The sequence below is a fragment of the Etheostoma cragini genome, chromosome 1, assembly GCF_013103735.1.
Source record: "Etheostoma cragini isolate CJK2018 chromosome 1, CSU_Ecrag_1.0, whole genome shotgun sequence".
Lineage (NCBI taxonomy): Eukaryota > Metazoa > Chordata > Actinopteri > Perciformes > Percidae > Etheostoma > Etheostoma cragini.
The window spans coordinates 21,562,967-21,588,214 of record NC_048407.1 but is presented as its reverse complement, the minus strand read 5'-3'; the positions used below and the strand labels follow the sequence as shown (position 1 = coordinate 21,588,214).

The window sequence follows — 25,248 nt, the reverse complement described above, 5'->3', positions numbered from 1 at the left end:
GATATGAGCAGCTGCTGAAGACATGGAAATAATATTGATAATTACATATTGTAAATCAGATTCTGTGATTATAGTCATATACAAGCTGTTGCCATTGGGTTAATCTCTTTAAGCATGCGCCGTAGTGAAGATTTCTTTTCCCTGCCCCTGCCCGGGCCTCTATCAAGTCTGCAGATACTGGATATTACAGGTGCGGAGCCGTAGATCTGCTTCCAACATCAGCATTTTCTTTAGCCAGTGTTAGTTAGAATTGTATCTCTCGCTACCTTTGGTGTGTGTGTGTCCCTAACACACACACACACACACACACACACACACACACACACACACACACACACACACACACACACACACACACACACACACACACACACACACACACACACACACACACACACACACACACACACACACACAAAGACAATACCAGAGGCTGGTGCAGCTTGTAAAAAGGTAAACAACACTTGATTTCATTGTAAGTTGCAAAGAAGCACGACTAAAATGACTGCCCATGATCAAGTTACTACTTGTACTAGCAGTTAAATACTCAACCCCTCAATTGTTCTTATCTGAACATCACACTGCAAATGAAACCAGGTATCTGGTGCTCTTATTTGGAGGATAATAGACATTAATGGCCTATTAATGTGCTCATTTGCAAGAAATGCACTGATCACAACACGATATGTATCCTCAAAACGGAACCAATAAAAAAATCACCTCTGCATAATGGGCTGGGATAACAGGAGGAGACATTGGGGCTAATGCCACACTAGGTTTCTGATTTCCTGTCTAAATCGGCATAAAGCATCTTGCCTTGAGATGGATTACCTGTCAGTGCATTAAGTACAACTTAGACCGCATCTAAAGCCACAAGAGACGCCAGCTTGCTCTTCCAGAGGTGCTTTAACCATGGCCTCTTCAAAACCACAGTGCTATTACAGCTGTCTGTTAAAAGCTTTGAGGGAGGCATCCAGTCAAAGTCAGAGCTTGGTGGGAGCTTGTACCAAGGTGACTAACCTCATTCTTCTCTGTCCAGGTTGCAATTGTTTCTTATGGAAGTAGTAAGTAGTAGTCACTTTCTCGTCTTTGCACCACCTGCATTAAATTAAATGTGTCTGAAATAAGAGTCACTTTCCTTCACCACAAGCTTATTTGACTAAAAAACTGCCACAAACAGATGAGAGAGAAAGAGAACGTGAAGATCGTGGGAATGAATTAGAGAGCAAGACACTGCTTCGGACCATACCAGCCAGGCAAAGAATCACACATACGGGAGGCACATTTGATCAATGGCCTCGATTGAGAGGCAATGGATTTTGCATTATAACCACCCTGTTCATTATTGGCTGAGTTAGCATTTGCTCACTAACGCCCCCTCTGTCCTTTCCTGTTGAGGAGTAATGATCTAGAGGGATGTGTTCCCCTTTACATACACACACATACACTCAAGTAGACACACGTAACATCATAGCCCATCACTCCAGAAGCAGAAAAGGTAGTGTAGGCTAGAGGGATCTGAACCAATAGAAAATCCCACTGCTTACATGAACAATAGCTCAATTAGAGAGGTCTGATCATGTTATGAGATTGCTTTTATTATGCTAATCTGTACACTTAACTAAATGCTCTTCAGTAAGGGGTTTGTGCTCTCCCAAGTTAGCTCACCATTTCATTATGTAGTCACGTGTAAGCAGCACTACACACTGACTGCCTTCGTATATCATGTTCATGGGAGGAGGGATAAAAGTGCCTTGCTGATATGTAAGTGGATTTCGGGGGTTGTTTTCCTTTCCTTGTATTGATAAAAGCTTCATTAATCAATCATACATCTCTTCCCATTGATGGTCATGATGAAGTGCAGCCAGTGTGTGTGTGTGTGTCTGTGTGTGTGTGTGTGTGTCTGTGTGTGTGTGTGTTAGGGTTAAAGCTTAAGATTCTCCCTTAAACTAAATTACAAATAATATTGGAGTTAGATGTTGCATATCTCAGCAAAACATCTAAATAATGTAACCTGAAATCCACATGGATATTATGGTGCTGACAAAAAGCAATAAGGATATTTATCAAATGGCCAACTCTGAAAAGTGATAGTGTCAGCCAAAATGGCTTTTTTGTAAACCAACATTAGCAGGTACTCACACATTCCTAAAATACATTTGAACCCAAAGGCACGTTGAGTAAAATCCCATTTGGTGAAAACACTATCAGTTATAAGAAACAATGACACGACTAAGAGACTACTCCCAAGCTAGCAGCTTTGGGATGCTTTACTGTCTAGGTCTTTTAGAATATGTAGTTGTATGACACATAAGGGTGTGTTTGTGGATGCGGATTTAACCCAATACTATAGACTGTACAGTGGCGGCTGATTGGACAGCACAGCTGATCAGACTGATCTGAAACTGCATCACAACATCACTGCAGGACCAGAACAAAACTCCCAAATTTAGATTTTCTTTGTTTGATTATGAACTTCCAACATTTAGAAGGGCATTTGACTTGCACAACATTAACTGAACTGACTAATGGCTGGTGGGCACAGTAAAGTTGGATTTTATTGATTTATTTGAGGTTATTGATCATGAACTGATGATTGAAAAACTCAAAGGCTATGGTTTTAAATTCACTATTTTGTCCTGTATCGAGTGTTCTTCAGTGGTAGCTTTCTGATAGCAAAGAGGTACAATGTGGGGTTCTTCAGAGGAGTTGCTTTTGACCTTATTATATTATACAGTATACTTACAAATGATCTCCCACAGTATTAGATAAAGCAAGAGTGGTATGATGATGAATGAAAAACTATGTATAGTGCTCCATTGTCATATCATGAGCTAACTGATGTACTGCCCACTGAGCTCAGAACAGTGGCTGAGTAGGTAAGAAGAAATCAGAGCTAAATATTTCTAAACAAAATGTATGGTCTTTGGACCTAGACGTACGCTGGTCAGTAATCGGGAATTCTCACCTGGTTGAAAACCAGTAGAAAAAGTAAAAAAGTAAAAGCTATTTGGCATTGTGGTGAATGCTAGACTTAAATGCACTGATCACACTTATCTTTAACATTAGAGCTAGCCTTAGCTAACATGGCTAATGTCTTTATGACATCAGTCTGATTAATCCATAACAGAAATTTTGAGCCAACTATCCAAAAACTTATATTTTGTTTGACATGTTTAACGTATTTGTAAAACGAGATCATACCTTAACTTTATATTATACAAAATGTCATAAAACATTATTTTTGTTTCTGGATTAATCAGACTGGCTGGCCAGGCTAACAACAGCCATTAGATAAAGCTAACATTAGCTCTGATGTTAGAGGTAGGCTATATGGGTACATAAATCGGCAGGATTTTAGTGTGTGGCTCTTAAAAAAGCCTTTTAGTTGAGATTTAGGATCAGGTTTAACCTGGGAAGCCGTACAGTTTGCAGCCCAGCGTGTTCAGAGTGTTCACCTCGTCCATGGCGGTCGCTGTCTTCCTCTTGGCACGCTGTGCCAAATCACAGAACTTGCATGCCTAAATAGCATGTCAAAAACATTGTGGCATTTATAGGAATTTTCATTAACTGGTTATTATCGCTTACATTTTGACCGTCCTAATGAGCACATTAACAGAATATCAATAATGTGGACGCAAATAATTAATAACATTTCTTTAAACATATTGCTCCCAGTATAAATGGTTGGATAATGTGCAATTAGTGGCTGGGCAGTAAAGTAGTGATGGTTAAATTAATCTGTGAAGAGTATAAATACAGAGTACAAGTTTTTAATAAAGACAGCACAAACTTAATTATCACAAGTCACTGCCGAACTGTTAAAGTCGACTGAAAGCTGATCCAGCTGTGCCAGCATCATCAGACGTTGCTTAAAACGAGGAAGGACGTTTATTTTGAATAAATCTAGGGACCTGGCAAATTTGACATTTACTTTGCAAGTCCGTCTGGCCAAAAGCCCATTCAAGCCCATTTCCAATTCTTCCAAATCGAGGCTCCAATCACAACCGTTGAGGCGGCCTTTACACGGTGACGATGGTGAAGCGAATTCATGTGAATGGGCTCTGCAACATGCTCGCTGGTTAAGATGTATTTCAGTCGCTCCGCATACGTCACCTCCTTCATTGCTCTGATTGGTTTTAGGTTTATCCAATTGCGCCCGGAGGCATTTGAGCGTCGTCCGTTGGTGACGCCCCTTTGTAAATGAGCTGTGAATGAACATTCCCCAGACCCGCTCTCAATTACAACTGAGAAGGGTCTGGTGTCAACCAGGGCTAGGAGCTGCAAAAATCAGATGTATCCTTACACCCCTAATATTTTACAATTTTCCTAAAAACGTGGCCAGTCCCAGAATAAATAATTTTAAATTCAATAAAAAACTAAAGGCATTTTTTCCCCCCACTCTTCTCTCTACTTTATCACCTTCCCTTTCTCTTTTGTCTTGCTCCATCTCATCTGCTGAGCTTCCATTCTATTATGTACAATTTTCTTTTCTGCTCTTTATTTCTTTGCTCAGCTTTTCCTGTCTCAGTCTCTCTCTCTCTCTCTTCACTCATCTCATTGCACAACCTATCTATCATTGCTGTAATCAACACAATGGAGTTGTCATGGTGGCCACAGTGACCCCTCCCTGGACATCGCCCCGGGAAAGTGACTGAACGAAAGAGTTGGACTTGCCAAACACTGATTCATCACATTTATCAAATATGATAAAGAGGGATGATATAAGGAAAAGCAAGAACAAGGAGGGGTTATTTCTCAACACAGCAACTGAATAATTGCTTGAGGCTGCAGAGGTTATTCCCTACACATGCTCCCTTTTTCAAAAACATCATGATCACAAGTAACAGAGCATAAACGCCATGTAGTTTCACTGCTTTCAACTTTCCAATTCATCCACTATAAATAGTTCCTCTGATGCTTTTTTTTTTTAAATATTTGATCAAAATCTTAAATAGCTGAGTGACTGCTTTGCAGATCAGTAATGTCCAAATTCGAAGCTTGGACATGTATGTAATACTATACAGTAAGGAAAGGATCTGTGTTGAGATTTGAAATATTCGTTCTTGTGGTTGGGTTAGCTCAGTTGGTAGAGCAGGTGCACATATTAAGAGGTTTACTCCTCAACGATGCGGCCGGTGGGTTTGACTCTAACCTGCAGCCCTTTGCTGCACATCATTCCCCTTCGCTCTCCCCTTTCATGTCTTCATCTGTCCGTGAATATAAAGGCCTAAAACTATTCTTTAAAAAAAAGAAATTCTTTCTTTGTGGGACAATTTGAAATGCATTCAGTTCGCAAAACATGCATCAATTTTGAAAATTTTTGAAAACAGCCTTAAAGATGGCAGTTCTATGAATAATGAAGCTAAATTAAATGCTAATTCACTATGAGTGTCAGGAAAACTTATAATCGCCTAAATTGCTTATTTCTGGGAGCCACACAGGAAAGAAGGTGAGTGCTTTTTGTTCTGATGTTCAGACTGTGTCACTGGGTTTCAGTTTTAATGGGGCATCCTGCAAATATTTTATGATGAATAAAATATTTTACAATTAACTTTATGTACAGAGAATTCACTTCAATTTCAAAGACAAACGTGTAGTTGTCACTTTAAAATGTTTAGATTAATTGGACACCACACCATCATAGATGCCTCTCTTTACTGGAACACTACCTTCCTATATCCTAGGATCGAATGTCATGTCCATACCTATTGTGTCTGTGTGAACAATATGCTGTTATTTCATGCACACACATTGACATTGAGAGTGGTATTTTGTGTATGATGATTTAAAGCGTATTTAGCCAATGTTATGGGCCAATCTTAATCAATAACAGAACATTTTAATGGAGAAAGTGATGATAGTCAAAAGCAGGTTTTCTGCATATTCTTTTTACAAATTAGGTTCTTACTAAAAGTTTCACCTCATTTTGCAAATAAAGTCCTGCAGTATCTTGCAGCAAAACTTCCCCATTACCTTATGCAAATGGCCAATGCAGAAAAAGGGATTAACTAAGCATACATTTAGGGGAATGGAAAAATGGACATGCCCACAGATTTATTGGCATTTATTATGGTTGTTCTTGTTTTAAGCGTAAAACCCCCTCTACACAGCATCAATGAATAGGGTGTTGGTATGCCTCACACAAACCATTAGTGAGAGAATTTATGCATTTAATACATTAGAATAGAAAATGAATTTAAAAAGAAAACGCCATGAGGGAACACATTATCTTTGCTGTCGGCAGTTTCCTGGTTCAACATTTGGCAGCCTCGTCAGTAAATGAAAGAATTATTTCAATTATTGTACAGCATTAAATTATAGTTTGTGGAGAAAGTGGTGACAGGTTTGCAGAGCTATAACACTTTCCGTGCCTCTGGCTTCTCTGTCAGTTTTAATGAAGAAACCTCTTCACACTACATAGAGTGAGAGAGACAGAGAGAGGAAAGGTTTTGTTCACTGATTCTCAAATTTGTTACAGTGACTGTGAATTGGTACTTTGTATAAAAAAAAAAATAAAAAATAAAAAAAGAATGTTATATATTCATACTATTCAAGGTCAGTAAGAATTGCAGGGGCTTCAACTGGAAAGAGAGTAAAATATACTCTCAGCAACTGAAAAATGTATTGAATCGGTTTCCTGCAGTTGAACTTACTTACAGCATGTCATCCCATTAATAGCTCCAATGTCTTACTGTGCAGTGGTTTGCCACAGGGTTCTGAGCTCAAACCCAACATGCTCTTGCAGATATTCCCTCAACAAACATTAGGGAATGTCATGTGTGGAAATATATTGCTATAATACCTGCTAAGAAAAACACCTAGGGGCAGGTGTATCCTCCTTATGCTCGCATTAGCTCCCTGCTAGCTGCCCTGTCCTTCTGCACACAATGCCCTCTATGAATAAAGAATAAAAGACTTGGCCTCTCTGAGCCAATGGTTCCTTTCCCCCATTGAAATGCTATCCCATCCATACATGTATCAAATGTCTGATCCCTGCAGCATTTAACAAAATTAAATACTACCTTAATTAGCAAGCCAACACCTAACGGCGGCATACAAAATACCCCCAGCCCCAAGGACACACAGCTAAATGGGCTGGCAGAGCTTAAAATAAGTCCACACACTACAAAGACTAGCCTTCATTTGTATGTTCCTAATGTGCCAGCTTCACTCACTGTACATGGCCCGCTGCTCTGAACACATGGTGAGTAATTGCCAACACTCGACCTCCATACTGCACTTAATCAACATGGTAACACCAAGGGGATAAATTCACAAACAATACAGTCAGAATAATTCATATATTGGTCAACAGAGCTAATGTGCAAAGTGGTGCGTAGCGTCAAGGTGTCACATGATTCAAATCCAAGGTCAGCGTTCTATATGTTATCTGAGAAAAATACTAATGGAGGCGAAGAAGAAAAAAAAGACACGGATGACCCAAAGTCCAAGGCTAATAATTTACTTTGCTTATATTCCGTTTGATGATAGAGCCAAACGATTTCAATAACTCTTAACTCTATCCTTACAAAGACAGTGCAGCTTTTTACTTTGTATAAAGTTTTGCAGTGATATTTATTATGAATTCATAGACACTAGTTGCCATAATCTCTTTGACGCTAAAAGTCTTACTTCTTTTCATGATTGTCTCCATGGACAAAAACTAGACTTTTGGGATGTATGTTTCCAGGTTCAGAACACAATGTTTGTCATTGTACAGTCGGCCCATTTGTATCCATTTTAACCTTTGACCCCCATGCAAATGGTGATAAAAGCACCCTTCATTGCATTTGACAATAAAAGCAATAGGCAGTTCTTTGAGTCAAGCAGCGTAGTAAACAAATAAATAAAAAGAGAGTGGGAATCAATGAAAGAGGAAGCATAGAAAAGCAGCACACAAACCTAGAAGCCAATTCACTAACACTCAGCTATTACCACCAGTACAATAAAATAATACAAAAAATCAGATATAGATTAGATATTTAGAGTATCAACCATAATGTCTAAACCATCCGGCAGTAACTATCCGGCTCCGCCATTGTGAAAAGCTAACTGGAAGAGCTTTATCTCCACTCAGAGAAGTTCTTCCGGTCTTTAATTGTTGCGTGACATAAGCCTTTTATCTAATGCAAATATTATTTTGAGATATACACTACCCCAAACCTGTAATTTTAGAGTATGTTTTTTTTCTTTTTACAACCATAGTCTGGTCTTCTGGCAACAGAGCAGCTCCACTGAAGCGGTTGGGGGCTAAGGGCCTTGCTCAAGGGCACCTCAGTGCTGGTGATGAAGGAGGGACAAGCGCTACTCATTCACTTCCCCCACCCAGATTTTGTCCTGCTGGTCTGGGGATTGAACCGCGACCTCCAGGTCCTCCCAATATTAGGAATGAAATGGCTAAAACGTTTTATTCCTCGGTTTCACTGATTTGTTCTTATGCCGCTCCCTCTCTTCAGTCACTCTTTAGTTCGCTTAACCATATACCGTGTTCACAGGCGCTTGTTGAGCCTCCATCCAAAACTCTGACGTTTCAACCAGTTTGTCACTCATAGATTTAGTGTTAGTTTTAACTGACTTGACCAGCTGACTTGCTACTGGCTGTTAAAAGAGGTGAGGTCCATTCCATTCTAAAACCAGACACTGGCAACATGACAAGCTGAGTCACAGCTAGGCTGGCTTGAGTCAACTTAAAATGGGCCAGTTCAGACCGCTGCAAGGCTTCCCTGCAATGTTCTATAATGCTTTTGTCTCGTCGAAAATCTTCGGTCTGAGTTAGGCTATATTGTACCTTGTAACAAAAAGAAAACCTTTCTAGATAATAATAATGGCAAATGACGAGATTGCTCCGTCTATATTGTAAGAACTAAAGATGTGAAATAAAACGTGTTTTGCTGATTCATTTCTAAAAAGTGCAACTGCAGCAAGCATCTCAATATCACTAACTTTTACCACATTCATAATTACATGAAACAAATGATACAACCAACTTTAAAAAAGTACAAAAGTTGGATGTTAGGATGGAAGTGCATTGTGCAAAAAGCGGTTCCCTTTGTTCTCTATACTAGTTGGCTGGATGGCCATGCCTGGCAGTTGTAGTCAGAGACACAAGATGGTAAGAAAAGACTGGCTATCAACAGGTGGACAGAGACAGCAGTGGACCTGCTGGACAAAAAGCACCTGCCAAAAAAAAAAGAAAATTGCTAAATTTTCTATCATCAAGGAATGGCAGGAATCTAATCAACTAAAGTTTATAGGGCTGGTGTCACGGGGTTACCCCACGCCTTCATTTAAACCTGGGGTAGCATGTTGTATCATGCTATGCTAACCTTAGTATGAGCAGTAGTAAGGGACGGTTAGCTTGAGCATTATCATTAGGATGTGGGCTTGCATCAATGAACACAGGGTTTGTCATTTTATTTCAGTTCATTTAAGTACTAGTCGAAAGACTAGAAATCATGCTTGGATAAACACATATAAACACATATACAATTAATTTCAAGTCATTTATTTTAGTTCCACTCACCTGTTCTCATTTCAAGCAGGGATCTGGGTCGAAATGTCAAACAGGAAGTGACGGAGTCTGGAGTAATTTTTAGAGGGGAAGACCTGGAATGGTCCAAGTGACAGCCAGTGCAGGGTGTACAGATTGCATGGAGTTCTGTTTTGAGGAGCTTGTTCAACATGTAATATTACATTTTTTTATTGTTGATAAATGGTGTATTCATGAAGCCAAAATTGTATGGTAATGGTCATTTAACACAATGTTGTTTGATTGATTCCCAATTATATATATGGTTTGTCTTGTAGGAGGGGTTTCTGCTATAAAGGAAGGAGGCCAAGGCTCCTCTAGAGAGAAAGAACTTTGGCTTGGAAGGGTACAGGTGCTAGGGCTCAAATAGCCAAGGCATGATATAATCTTTTTTTATTTTGTTTGTGATGATAATTTCAATAGTTAGTATTTAGTTTTTTTGTTGTTGTTTTTTATACAATTTTGCAATAAGTCATCCTTGCAATGCTGCACTTTCATGTGATTGATGAAGAAATAAATTGAAGCACCAGGTGAAGAACTCCTGAGTCCATTCCTCCTCCTTCCACCACGGGGCTAAACATTACAGCTGGATTGACGATAAATACACTAGTGATTCCTAATTTCTGATGATTTGGTATCAAAAATGATTGTGGTGATTGTCAATTTTCCTTTTCAAGGCACTTTTATGATTCTGAACCTTAATCTAGCTGAAGTTTAGTTAGCCTGAACATCTTTCCTAAACTCTGCACCATTCACATTTCGGAGGCATTCTTTTTGTACTGGATGTCTTTAAAGCTTCTGAAATGGAAAATAAAAACAGTCGAGCTTGACCTTCCTCTTCTATCATCTTCTCTTTCCTATCCTCCAAGCATTCACCCAATAACAGATTAGCTCAGAGGAAGACCCATTTCCTCCCTGAGGCTGCTAAAATATTAATCAAAACACAGAGGAGTGTGCAGCAGCTCCCAAGATGCATGTCTTCTAATGGTAATACATGGGGAAGGCAGGGAGGGAGGAGTGCTGCCTGTAATAGGCTCACTGAGGGGGAGGAGAGGAGGAGGGCCAGAGGTGACAGGGGCTTTCACAAGGGACAAAGAATGAGAGAGAGGGATAGATGGGCAGAAGGAGCAGTAGAGGAAAGACATGAGGTGTGCGGAGAATTGACGAAGAGACATCACTGATACAGAACGCTTCAGAGCGCCACAGCAAAGATCACAGAAGCATCATTGCCTCTCACCATCCATTTTGTGAGCTTATAAGGGATGAAGTTAACCTTCTATGAAACTTTAAAGGATAAATAATTTATAACAAACCACAGAAATTGTCAATTTTGATTTTTCTTTGCTCATTGGCAGTTCCAAATATTTGTCTGGGTGTGTGTGTGTGCAAAATCTTGTTTGTGAATGTGTGTATAAGAGATAGAAAAGACAGAGATGATTTGGTTTTAACAAGCCCTTTTTTACCCTCCTAAAGCTAGAATGTATGATGCCAGGTGGTCTGTATGAGCAGTGAAAGCTGTTTCTCTCATGGGCCAGATCTAAGCCCGTCACTGGCACTGAGCCACTGCCAGTGGGGAAAAATGATTGAAGTATCCATGTTGGCGACACGGTAATCATGTAACTAAGCTTTGTTGCGGTGAAGGGAAACTAAAAGGGTTATTTCGGCTAATTTTCCATGCTTGCCAATGCCTACTAGTCTTTCTGGTAGTAAGCTATTCAAGCACATTGCCAGTTATGTTTTATGGGAGAATATGGGATATGCTAACTGAGTGCTGAAAAGTGTGAAATTAAGGCACAGGCAGCCTCCTGTTACCACTAAAGAAACACTGACAGTTCAAAGCTGACAACTGTTTGGAATGCCTAGTCTGTAAATAACAAAATGGACTGTTCTTATTTAGTGCTTTTTGGGTCTTGACAACTACTCGAAGCATTTTCACATACTGTAGTACAGGAACCATTCACCAGTCACACACATCCAATCGCGCAGCATCGGTGGTAACTCTGGGTTCACTGTCTTGACCAAGGACACTTCGACATGGGACTGCAGGGCCAGGGATAGAACCTCCAACCCTCCCATTGGCAGAAAACCACTCTACCACTGAGCCACAACAGCCCAACAGACAACAAGCTGATTTAATGGGAAATGCAAAACTGTGTATCCTCATGGGTCATCTTCAACTAACCTGCAGACAGCTGTGACTGTGTTCCACTACCTGGTAATTAGGGAGATGTGGAGCCCGCATGGGTTACACACTCATAGTGTGCTGCCACTCTCCACCCTCTTCATCCAACAGGCTCCCGAGAGAGATGGCTGTTTTTGTGAAAGGTGACACAATTCAGTGACCTCTGTCTACCTGACCATAGTCAATAATGAGATGCATTTGGAGCTTCGTTGTATTCAAATGAGGCTGCACGAGACAATAATGTTGAAGAGATACCAGTGGAGAAAGACCAACATTAGCTTCTCTAAGAATAATAAAACCGAAGTGTAAAAAGGCAATAAGAAGGTAGTTGACTGAGAAGGAAAAACAGAAAGAGAGATGGTACATTCTATTTTGGCCACTCATCTTTGTATCTCTGAAATAAGGATGGTTAGGGGTTAAACTGGTCTGTCCCAGTCACAGGTTATTGTCTATTGTGTTGCTTTGCTTAATGTAAACCGATAAAGCTGGCTAACCTTGTGGGCCCAATCAATGCTTATTTAGAATACCATTGATTAACAGTTCTGATTATTGATTATGTCATCCTGCTCAAGATATGCCAATGGTTCTGAAAAGAGGTTAGCCTGGAAAAGATAGGCCTGTCCACCAGGCGCGCACACACACACACACACACACACACACATTATTTATTGTTTAGTTTACAGGAATCCAACGTCATTCTCCCTGAAACATACACACAATATGTACACACTTATGTATTCACTCACAAACACACAAAAGACTGAGGACAGTACTACTCTCTGTTGACACAGGGTAATGGCTGCTCATCATCATGAGACCTAAACATTGAAATGAACACACCATCTGTTCCTGCAGTGTGCCCGGTGGCCTTTTTGAAATCGCATAAATGTGAACGTATAGCATTAAGCTACAAACTGCTTTATCTAACCTTCGTTAGGACTTTGTCTAATTGATAGAGGAGTTAACAGTGGAGAAGGGATAACCTCATTTTGTACTACCGGGTAAAAGTTAAAATCAATCATATTCAACAAAATTCCCTGGATTTATAATTGACCAGTTAGACATGTTGCCACAGATCCAACCAGTTTAAGCAGTTCTACTGTGGAGTGGCAGTAATGTGAAAGTCATTAGTGCTGCAGAACTAGAGGTGTGCATATATCCATGTTTTGTACTTTTGGTGACCCTACTCTTCCAGGTTGTAAAAGGTAAAGGTACATTTTATAATCCCTAAATTAGCTGACTCCGGTTTGTAAAATGTTGTCTTCTTACTGCGTATTTAAAGCATCAGCCTTCTCCATGTACAGAAAAGTGTTTACATACAGCACATCCCTTAAATTGTGTATCTTGTGTCTAGTATTTGAGTGGAAACTGATGAGTTTTGAAGGGGTTACACTTACACGTTATGTTGTTACCTGTTTGGTGATCAAACTGTTCAGTCTCAGTGATGCACACATGTGGTCACTCCTCGCTGCACTTCACAGCATAGACAGTGTTTTTCCTTTGATGTACAGTAGCAGTAGACTGGATTACACCAATTCATAACTATATACAAATCCTTGCCATGTGGCCTCTGTGACCTCCATGCAGAGGTTAAATACTGTATTGGAGTGATGCCCATCATTCCCTGTAATTGATAAAAGCCTTTCGGATAAGTGTTAAAATATCTACTTGTCTTCCGCAATAAGTTAATTTCATATAAGCTAATTTTTAGGAATATAATCAAAGTGAACATGCAACATAAAAGCAAATTGCCTCAAATATAAGTACTGTATTGTTTAATTCAATGGTAGAAATGGAAAAAGTTGGCATAAAGAAAAGAAATAAATGTTATCCCCAGCAATTGCTCTTAAGCCTGTGCGGTCATTGTCCACTGCTGTAAAGCCTGATGATTAAAATAAATAAATAAATAAAAAACAATTACAGCAGGGCTGTTATTAAAGAGAGATGAAGTCAATCAAAACTGTCAATAACACAGTATTCATGACATACAATTACCAGCGCTACCACTTGCAAACAGGAGTATGCCATTTAGGTTTTATAGTTGGAGTGGAAAGAATTAAACAGATTGAAAATGAAATAATAAGTAGGCATATGTAGATACTAGAGCCCAACCAATAAAGGATTTTTTGGGCCAATATCGATACAAATATTTGCTTATTTAAATACCGGCCGATATATATTTTAAAAACAAATCCAGAAACGCGCAACCAAACACACAGATTTCCAAAACATTAGTTATTTGTTGTTCTCACTAAACTTAACAGAACAGAAGAACATCAAAATATATTAAAGTTCTGATAAATGAAAAATAAAAATACAAACTTAAGATATGAAACTTAACGTACGTTGAACAAAAAAAAAGAAAAAAAAAGAATCTGTGTTGCCAACAGGGACGTTGTAGAGCGCCCTCTGGTGGATAAACCATGCAACGCCAACACGATTGACCGTCCGCTTTTATTTTATTTTTTTAAATATTTGTCATAAATGATTGTGATGAATGAATATTTCAAAAAAGAATATATATATATATAAATATTTTTTTTTTATTGGCTATTATAAATGCCAATTCCAATAGATCAGGAAATGCCTAATAACGTCCCGCCGATATATCGGTCGGGCTCTAGTAGATTGCTTTGATCTAAATTCACTTATTGGAACACTTCAACATTTTGGAAAATACGCTTATTTGCTTTCACTCCGAGGAGTTAGATGGAAAGATTGATAGCACTCTTTCTGTACAATAAATATGAAGGTACCACCCGCTGCCCACCAATTTAGCTTGGGATAAAGTCGGAAAACAGAAGATGTCTCTGTTTCTATAAACAAACAAAAAAGCAATACAATCTGACTATCAGCATTGGTAAAGTACACTAATTAACATGTTGTATTTAGTTTGTTTAATTCTTACAAAAAGAGCTTTCAGTCAGAAACTAGTCCACCATAGTCCGACATAACCCCCAGTAAAAGGCCTAATTGTCATTTTTACATGTCATTACATTTTTGTGCAAACAAACGAGATAATGTATTTTAGAAAGCTTTAGAGGTGCATTTTGTTACCTTTAGAGAAAGTTAGGCTCGCTGTTTCCTCATTTTAGTCAGTGTGTTAAACTAAGTTAGCTTGCTTCTGACAGTGGCTTCATACCATTCCCAATCAAGATTTAGAGGGAAATAAATCATACAAAATATCTAAATATAACTGCCTGTGACAGTCAGTGAGTTAAACCGACTTCTGTCCTAGTGGTCCCTGGTTGTTGTGGCATCCCTTCACCTTACCCTTTTTTTTTACCCCAGCTTCATTTTGAAACCCTCATTACATTAAAACCGGTTTAATCCTAGTCCTCCCCTCCTCCAGTCCAGTTCCTAACTCCTTTATTCTGAATGAACCACTGGAGCCCGTTAGCTCACTGCTGGTGTCGTCTCCATGCACAGAATGCAGAGCTCTCTGCATGAAAAGAGCATCCTCTGAGCTGGATTATAAGCATGTCCTCAGATTTCAGCGTACAGACATGTGAGTGGTATCAGTCTTCTTTCTCAGCGAGGAGGCAGATAAGCCTATTTTTCAAAATACTGAACTTCTTTAAACTTGGTGAATCATTAGTAAGTTGTGAATCTAAAAGCGTGATCTGGGTCTCATTTTGTATGAAGTCTTGGTCACCTTAACTTGTAAAGCAGCTGCTTCTGGCCTGTGCTGATGAAGGAATGAGGACACTGCTGGGGCAGTGTTTTTGAGAGGCGGGGACGGCCCTGTTGTCTTATTGTTAGGTCAGCAGTGCTGGGCTAGCCCCTGTCAGCCAGCCAGCGTTGAGCTCTGCACTTTGCATAAGGGGGCTCTTCCGTAATGAGCCGCTATGTATGGGTATCATGTGAGATATCTGAGCTAGCGCTTACTGTTCCATGGCCAAGGTCAAAGCCTGCCCACCCCACCACCGACTCCCCTTCACTATCTATCAGCTGAGAACACAGACCGCAGCTAAGCTCACGTTCCAACCCCTCTGGACATCCTCACACCAATTTGGGAGGGCTGTCTTTTTTTTAACAGTAATCTATGTTTATTGTCCATGTCAATACACTTTGAAGATAGTATATGAAGAAACACCGTCAAATTTCTGTATGATTTGTAGATGAATGTTGATTTACCAGGAAGTTCTTAATCCATCCATCAAAGTAAATAACAGGCCTAAGGTGTCAACAGCGTCCAGTCTAAATGTATGCCTTTAAAAGACTGTTGGTGCTACTTGTTTGCGGTGTAACCTAATAGTCTGTCTTGGCTTGCCTACGTGCATGTTTGATGTTTGCTCTTTTCCAATGAGCGCTTACTATCAACATGTCAAAAGTGGATACCTTATGTGGCTCCATATGAGTAAAACAGGGGCTTAAGTGTACAGGACCCTGGAACAATCTGTCCACACACCAGCATACTACAGCTTAAGTCCACATAATAATCAATAAACTGCCCTCTCCCAGATCACATATCAATTGCTTGCTGAACTCAGGGGTAGAATAAAATATTTGCCTAAAGAATGAATGACCTCTGTGCTGCTGCTGTATACATACATACATACATACATACATACAGTACATACATATACAACCCCCTTTGGGGTGGACTGTATAGAAACAGATATATTTCCTAATGAATCTGAAAATCATTTTAGATTCAAATATTCATGTCTGGCATGAAAGCATATTAATTACCCAACATAATTTACCCAAAGACGGGACCATCCAATGTATAGCCACTTAGTCCTACACAATAAACTTTACTGACAGCTCTTCTTCCTCATACTATAAGAAACTAATGGTAAAGATCAGGTAGAGTGCAGTTTAGAGGAAGAAACATGGGGTAAGACTGTATCATAATCTGGTGTGTAAAATCTTAGAGTGGGAGCATGGACAAATAAAAAGTAGAAATGAGCAAAGAGAGATGGATTTCCTGTCATTTATGATCTATGACCAATCGCCTGTCTATCTTCAGATTCACTGTTAATGGCTATTGGCCAAGATTTAAATCCTTTCTTTTGTGCATTGCCCTAAATCAATAAATTGGCATCCATTTGATTGAATGCTCATCAATTGTGTTAAAATGAGGCTGAATGAGTTTTCTTCTTTTGACCAATGAGTTTGGCTTCAGTATTTCAGCTTTTCTAATGTTTTTACACAAGTACAGTTTAAGCCATCCATTTATGAACAACATGCTTTTGGTTTTTAAAATTTACACTTGTTTGAAAATAGATTAAATTTCAACAGAAACCTGAAAATCAAACTTAAATTCAACTCTTATCCCGAAGCATTCCAATTCGATCATAATCTGTGCCTTTTTCCTAACTTTCTATATGATCTTCAATGATCAATACATATATTAAGGAATATAAAATGACTTCAGAAAATAAACTGCAGCATCACATTTTGATACCATGTTAACTCTTTTGCTTGTTTTGTCAAGGTTAACTTTCTGGTTGGCTGGCTTTTTCTAATATGCATGTGTGTTTACTAACTCAAAGACAGACGATAAAGAGAGCTATACTGTACAATTAGCAGTCGTGCAAATAGTTTTATGTAAACTTGAAACACATCTTGTGCACATTAAGAGACACACACCTTTTTTTTAAGACTAAAATGTAAGAGTACCTTACAGATGACTTGCCCCATTACAATGCCATCAGAAGAATAATGCCATGAAGAAGAAGAATGTATTGCCAAACTAAGATTACTTTAGTTGACCTGAGATCAAATCAGACCCTTTCTGTGTAATCTCATTTGTCTGTCCTCACTTTTCAGAACTTATTAAAGCTTTAGCCTGGCATCTGCAGAGGCGGTTATATTTCCCATTTCAGTTTTCCAGTCAAATTTTAATCAAATGAACTATATATTTAAAATTGTATATCTACAATACAAATATGTGCCAAAAAGCACAGAGTTTATTTTTATTTACATATTTTTGTAAAATTTTTTCATGTGTGAATGAAAAAGTAATATTCCAATTTTTCCCTTTTGGCTGCAGCTTGATGAAATGAATCATTTTAATTTGGATCTCATATAAAAATGATATGAAGTACTTTCAATTGATAGAGAAACACAAAATACTGAGTGTGTTTGTAGCCCGTGCATTTGCTGACAGAATGTGAAAAAATACGACATCGATGCTCAAATTAATATTCAAACAAAACCTTCAAATTCAGTCAGGCTATATGGAGAAAAGGGGGAAGACTGAAAGAAAAACAACAGCACCGATTGACACCTACATAAACAAAGGATATGCTCTCTATGCCTGCAGTTAAACAACAATGCCCTCTATTGGTGTGACACTGCACCTGTTTCCCAAACAAAGGCCATGGCACTAAAAGCAGACTTTGTTTTCTAGCACACTCAGCAGAAATATCACATTGAAGTGCAATCACCTCAAACCTCAAAGACTGTCCTTAATAACCTACTAACTACCACAGAATGCTTTATTATCAATTCATAAACGTTGTTCAACTCTCAGTCATTGCCGCAATAATCAGGGGGCCTTATCAGGACTTCAAATCTAATAATTAGTACAATAATGAATGAAACCACAGTAGGTAAGTGCAAGTGTAGCCAGCGGGTCTCCAGCAATAGAAGTCTAGTGTGTGTGTGTGTGTGTGTGTGTGTGTGTGTGTGTGTGTGTGTGTGTGTGTGTGTGTGTGTGTGTGTGTGTGTGTGTGTGTGTGTGTGTGCGCGCGCACGTGCAGATGGTTTACAGGAACAGTGAAAGAGTTCTTGACAGGAATGCACATTGAGCTTCTCGTCTCCCTGTTGCTCTCTCTACTGAACCGGAACAGTGGTGTAGACAAACAGGGGCGCCCCGGAGAGTGTGGCGAGCTAAGTGAGTGAGCACAGAGGTTTAATATGACAGCTACACACTCGACTGCTGGTTCAGGGTGAAGAAAATGTCCTACACTGTACGTCTATGGCAGCATCATGGCAGACACAAAAAAAAAAAGTAATTTTAAAAATCTAGACTCCAGACTGGTGAAGGGGATTTGAATTGTGAGTGATTAGCATGGTGTTACTTACTGGTTATTAGCCAAAAATTCTCTCAATTGCAGTTTTAAACGATGTAAGTGCATGACATTAGGGGTGAGTCTTTTAAATTTGGGGTGGGGCGGGGGCATTATGGGGCCCAGAGACATAGCTGGAAAACCTTTGTAAAATATGTGTTTATTCTAGACATTTATAAAATGTACATTCTGATTAACTTTACATATAGCGGTGCACAAGAAATATGAAATAATTCAGTTAATGGCAGCATTCATGGATATTTGTGTTTATATTTTGCACAAAATGCGTTGTTGCTTGTGACAAAATACACAGCAGACAGAGACAGCCCCCCTCTTTGCTAAAGCTTCCAGTTTGATTTGAAATAAGGTCTTCCATCACGTACAAACAAATAGCATAAGGATTTAACAATTAAGACCTAATGGTAACAATATATCCAATAATTATATATAGTATTTCTCCACTTCATTCTGTGCCCTACTGTTTTTGCTTTTGCACATTGTCCGCTGCTTGTGTCAATGAAAAATTTATACATTTTGGAACTTGCACCATCCTGGCAAACCTCCTCTCTCCCACCTCCCGGAAGACAATAAAACACTTGCAGACATGGGGCAGGGGTGGGGGCAACAAGGCAGAGCAAGAAAAGATGGAGAGAAATGGTAATAGCTATACAATGTCAAATGGGATTATAGTAAAGATTTGCAAGTGCTGCCTTTACAAATGGTTTTGGCAAAGTTTAACAAATCTCCTAGATAATTATTTGCCAATAAGTGAAAGGAAGCCTACAATGCTGAAAATGTTCATGAATAATTTTGTTACACTTCAATTTTCAAATACCGTAAGGGCAATTAAAAGAGGTATCTTTCATTGTCAGTTTGAAAGCCTTGAGAGGCATTCCATGCAATGCATTCAAAAGACGTGATACATACCTGAGCAGAGCAATTAGAGTCCCACCCCCCTTTTTATTTCAATTAAAGTCCTTTCTTTGATTCAAAGCCATCCAAATATAAATTGTCTTTGATCTCCTAACCATAGGAAAGACAGGAAAATAAGAGTCTTTTTAAACGGGTGGAAAAGAAAGTTGTAATTCCAGAACAGGGGAACACTTCTTTTCCTACTGCGGTTTTAAAGAGCACAGGGGTACTTAAAAGACCCCATGCCTGGTTTGGCAGTGGTAAACAAAACAGTCCACTTTGAGAGAGAAAAAAACAGACAGCTGTAATGGGCTGATGGGCTTTCTTTCATTCTGAATCTCACTTCCCCAAAATGTGAGTCGCTCAATAGGCACAAGAGGGAAAACGCAGTCTCAAAAGACAGACGTTAAGTGGTATGAACACCGACACAAAAACCTTTACAAATCTGCTTCACATTTTCGGATTAAACAAAACACTTTAAAATCTAAATGCAGTTGAATCCTAAGGAGAATTAAAAGTTCAAATAGTCTTGAATTGTTTAATGCATTTGTTACACCTCTGCCAGAGAAACACTGAGCTAAATAGTGCTTGTTGGAAGGCCGATATTATTAAACCAACTGTTCAAATATAATGACACATCAATCATGTCCTAAAATAAAATAAATGTGATTTAAGAAAAGTTCAAAAATCCTCTAAACTTTCATTTTGTGCAAGATGCGCTGGCAATTGTTAATTGTCACACTTTAGATTTTTTTAAGCTTAAATCTCATTCCTTAATCTGTGAGCTGGCACCACACACACTTTGATCCTCTCTATGGACCACAAGGGCATGCAGAACAAGCTACATGACAGGCACGGAGCGAGGGATTGTGGGTATTTTTTCCACTCAGAGAGTAGGATTATGGACTCTTAACTGCTTTTGTATGAAAGCAAAACATCAGTGTGCACCGTATTGGAGCCGCACCGAACAACAGACGCTCCCCGGAAGCCTGACTGTTCTTTGATGTGCTGCTGAGCGGAGAGTAGAAGCACAACCAGTCATCTGTTAGAAAGGGACTAGTAGGCCGCCGAACCACAGAGGGGTTACTCAACACTGGCCAGAGCCATAAAAAAAGAGGAGGAGATAGCACCAAGACCACACAATCACTTTCACTCTCATGGGTCCTGTCTTGTCTACTTTTACTTTGCTGTCTCTCTCTTAAATGCTGTTATTATGTTTTTAAGTGTATTCTACCTCTTTCTTTGTTCTTCGCATAAGGATAGATTAACACATCACTTTTGATAATTGTGGTGTTTGTCTGCTGTGGGTAATATTAATCCATTTAATCAATGTTCTGTGACTCAACTGGATCTCTAAGCATTTTCATGCTTTTTCTCGCAGCGCTTCATATGATGCAAGCATGCATATTAAAGCAAGGCAGCCAGCTGTGAAAACAGCTTAATTAGTAGTAATCACTTCTGATGGAACATGTTTCCTCTATTTGCCTCCATTAGGGATGCCTTGTTTCTCCTATTCTACCAGCCAGCCTCGTGTTTAACTGCTGCCACTCTGTGTCAGGTGGGGCTGGTGGAAGGATGAATGTGTCCCAGAGGTGGTTTTCTCTCACAGAAAACCTTAAAAATATAAGTTTGCATTGCCCCAAGATACTTAGACATATGTCCATATTTACAATACAAAAAGACGTGGTAAAAAAACTTGAGGCACTTATTGTGCACAATTATCGGTGTCTCACAAGAGTGATCCTCACTTTCACAGACTAATTTAATAATATGTTAATATTATCTTCTAAACACACTTATAGACACTAGAACCAAATCCAAAAGGTCAATATGACAACACGCACAAAAGAACTTCCAGCTACACAAATCAATGTCATCACAGTAGGTAACAAGGAATTTTCAACTCCCACAAATCAAACTGCCTGTACACGGATGGAGAGCCGCGAGAACTGGTGATTGAAAAAAGGAGGAATCAATGCTATTAACAGATCAGTGATGTCCAAGACAATTGAAAATTGAAGCTCATTTAAGGCCCATGAGTTTGATTTACAGCACCTATTTCCACTTCATCTTACCATGACACAGTTTAGTCAATGGTAGTACAGCTATTATTCACATAATCTTCATTGTAAGAGATTTATCAAGAGGGCGGGGTTAGTATTGGGAGAGACAAGGAAAATGATGGACACACATTTGAGGGTGACATGGAACACACCAGGGGCCTCAAGTATAAACGTTGCAGAAGCACGAAAAGCTGGCGTACGCTTGCTTTCACAGACACTTTGGGTTATATTAACATTTAACTTGACGTGAGAATGTGCGGGTCGTCACATACAGATTTTTCTAGCTCTGTAAGGTGGCAAAATCTAACTGAAAACTGCCAAAATTCACTAAACATTACAAGAGACACATTTTCACATTTTCAAAAACCTTGACATTACTAATACATGATAAATTCAAATTTACCTTCTAAAACTATTATACCAACAAGAGCACTGACAACATATAGTATTTGTTTCGCAAAGCATACTCATTAGCATTTATTAGCACACATTGGCTAACTTAAATGTCATATGCTGCTTGCATACTATTTACTTTGGCATGGCTCTCTCAGTTTCCCTAGCTGCTTCAGTCATCAGTATGTATAGACCAAAGTCCTGTTGATGCTGTCTATTTTAGTTCTAACGGATTTCTCTTGCAATGAATCTTACAGATTCCCACTTCCCATTTATGCCACCATTCGATGTGTCTTTGATTTGCAAGGAACCTTAACCATCCTCCAATCATGGCATTGGGCCAGAAGATATGATGTCACACACGCATCATGGAGGACACAAAAACAGACATAGGCACCAAGTGAGAACCCCCGCAGAGACAAAAAAAGAATACTGACATACAGGAAGCCATAACAGGAAAATATCAACACTCTGTGTTGATTTGTTCCTACATGTTTCTGTCATGGTTCATTTCTGTGGATATTGTTTAGGCTGTAGTTTGTGGTCTTGTATTGGTATGTTACTAATATTTGTGCACCCCTATAATAGTGAATGAGGTCGGCAAAATATTAGAAACGATATAGTGCAGTTCATTGGGTATTTTTCAGGAGCAGGAAAGCACAGTTAATCAATAACACCATTAATAGCTACAATGGAAGCCTCTTTAATGTTCATCACTGACACTTGGGCTTTCTCAGGGGCACAGAGGGGGTTCCTCAGTAAATGTAATATAAAATGTTGTATTGTTTTGTCATTGATTACATCCCACGCAACACATTAATACAATAGACACCTTATTTATTGATATTGATTGATTTCAATGATGATTGATCCAACCAAAGATTCTTTTGTACCTTAAAACAATGTTTCCAAAATTGTTTCAGTGGTTCATAAACTTGTTGGAATTAGATATAAGAGTAATGGTAACAGTAATAGACCATTCCGCTCCCAACCTGTAGGGGGAACAAAGAGGAAAAGTGCTTTGGTGCCTACTGTAACAGTGCTGGTTGACAAGTAGCTAATGCTAATGTAATACTTGGTCAGTGACATAAGATTACAACATCGTTCAACCCGCTTAGTTCTTTTTAGTATGATTGTTTTGACCACGGTTAACAACTCTGGGCTAACCCAAGAATTTGTCAGTAACGGTAACGGCAGTTTACTGAACCGTCGGCCATTCGTAACGTTAGCTACACCTCCATTAGCGTTACCAATGCGCCCCTTTTGTTTTTAGCCGTCTTTACAGTTAGCTAAATTTACCAGAAAAAAAACAGGAATAAGGCACCAAAATAACTAATAGTAATAGTAATTAAAAGATGTGGTAGCACTGGATCTGGACGAAAAGGATAACTCTGGGAGTTGGAAGGGGCGTGTCGCAATCCTGCCTTCTCACTCCGCAACACAGGTTCGGTTTTATTTTCGATATCGTTACAGCCCTGCTTTAATGTAATGCTGCCTGTAAAACCAGGAGAAGCCAACACTTGTCATATTTTGATCTTAAAAATGTAAGACAATATCTAGTCTCATATATTGCTGTTGATAATATTAATATATTGCCCAGCCTTACTCAGACATAGATATTAGACCAATTATTACAATTAGCAGCATCAACCACTCAGGAAAAAAACACCTAAGACACAACACAAAAAAATTATACTTCAAAAGCCAACCTGTCCAAGTTGTATTGATGAGATGTGATGGAACCCGCCTGCCTGCTGTTGTGTACTCCTCCACCAGAAATCCAATAGGAACGCTCCGTGTCACTAATGCCCTCCACCAAACCAAGAGAAAATACCGATCAATGCTTAGCAATCAGCCGATTGATCACACATGATATCACTGGCCAAATCAAGATAGATAACATGCTTCCCTTCTTTTCTCAAAGTGCTGCTGAGCTACCAGGTGCCTTTTCACGTCCCTAAGAATTACCTAAACATTATGCTGATAATTTAACCTAAAACTCAATGTAATTTAATCATGACTTGTCGATCCTGTAATTTTTGTGAGGGACTATTGTTTGCATGATATTGGATCAGCGGCCAAACCCGAACAAGAGCTCAGATGTCAGCTACTATTAAGTTGCCAAGGACAGTTTCAAAGAATGCCTCATGTAAAAATGGCTTAATAAATACTAAGCCATTTTTTGAAAGAAAATAATTTAGAAATTTTATTTCATGATTATTTTATTTTCCTCCAATCTCTTTAATTCTCCTATTTTTTGTGTTCGTTCTCACAGTCCTGCCTGGCGGGCCAGTACTGTAAGTATGTGCACCACGAACCCATTTAATTTTCCCTGTTAGTCCACAGCACAGCCAGAGGTGAGCTTTAATAAGGATCAATGGCACTTTATCTGGGACAGGACCCACTCATGTGCATGCAAATCACAACACCAGCAATGGATTCAATTAAAAAAACGAACCGCCAACCAGCACTGGAAATTCAATTAAAGGATTTATGCAAAGGTTCACTGGCTTTTTTGTGTTGCTGTTTTTGTTTATGTAATGAGCTTTTCATATCAAGAATCAATACGTAATCTGGAGTGGGGCCATGGGGAGGGTGGTGGGTTTGCTTTCTCATCTGCATTTTGGATATAATTCAAGAACAGGCATTTCTATAGAGCAGTTAGCAGGACATGTGACCATATTACTCCACCCACTGGACCTGAACTGAAATCTCATCACCCTGTGGTGTTATCTTGTAAGGTATAACATGTTTCATAGTACAGCCATTTATAGCATGAAACACACACATATTATATTTACATTATGCATTTAGTGGGACACACTTGGAAGCACAGTGATCCTCAGCAAGACCACTTACATGATCCCCCCCTTCCATTCAGCAACAAGGCTAAACGGCCAGGGCCAATGCAGCAGTCCCAGTGTGCACCCTGAGGTGTGTGTTTTAGCCTAATGAAATGGGATCTCAATAGACAATAATCCTTGTAACAAGATTGAACGGGGACACCCATGTCAATATTAGCAAATAGGATTGCTGTCAGTATGCTGTCTGTGTAAAAAGTGCTCTCTTGTTGCTTCTCCACCTAGGTTTTAAGTGGAACACAAAAATAAGAGTGTTTTGGCTGGACCTCAAGGCTGTCGGTGG

General features: G+C 39.2%; 1 long non-coding RNA gene across 1 annotated transcript; it reads right to left on the bottom strand.

The window, feature by feature from the left end:
- Positions 1 to 4,028: 4,028 nt before the first annotated feature.
- On the bottom strand, positions 4,029 to 20,033 carry LOC117948592. Its single transcript, XR_004657500.1, has 3 exons — positions 20,023 to 20,033; positions 16,244 to 16,253; positions 4,029 to 4,281 (listed from the first exon to the last, which is right to left on the bottom strand). It is a non-coding gene; the product is annotated as an uncharacterized LOC117948592 (long non-coding RNA).
- Between the last annotated feature and the right edge of the window lie 5,215 nt (positions 20,034 to 25,248).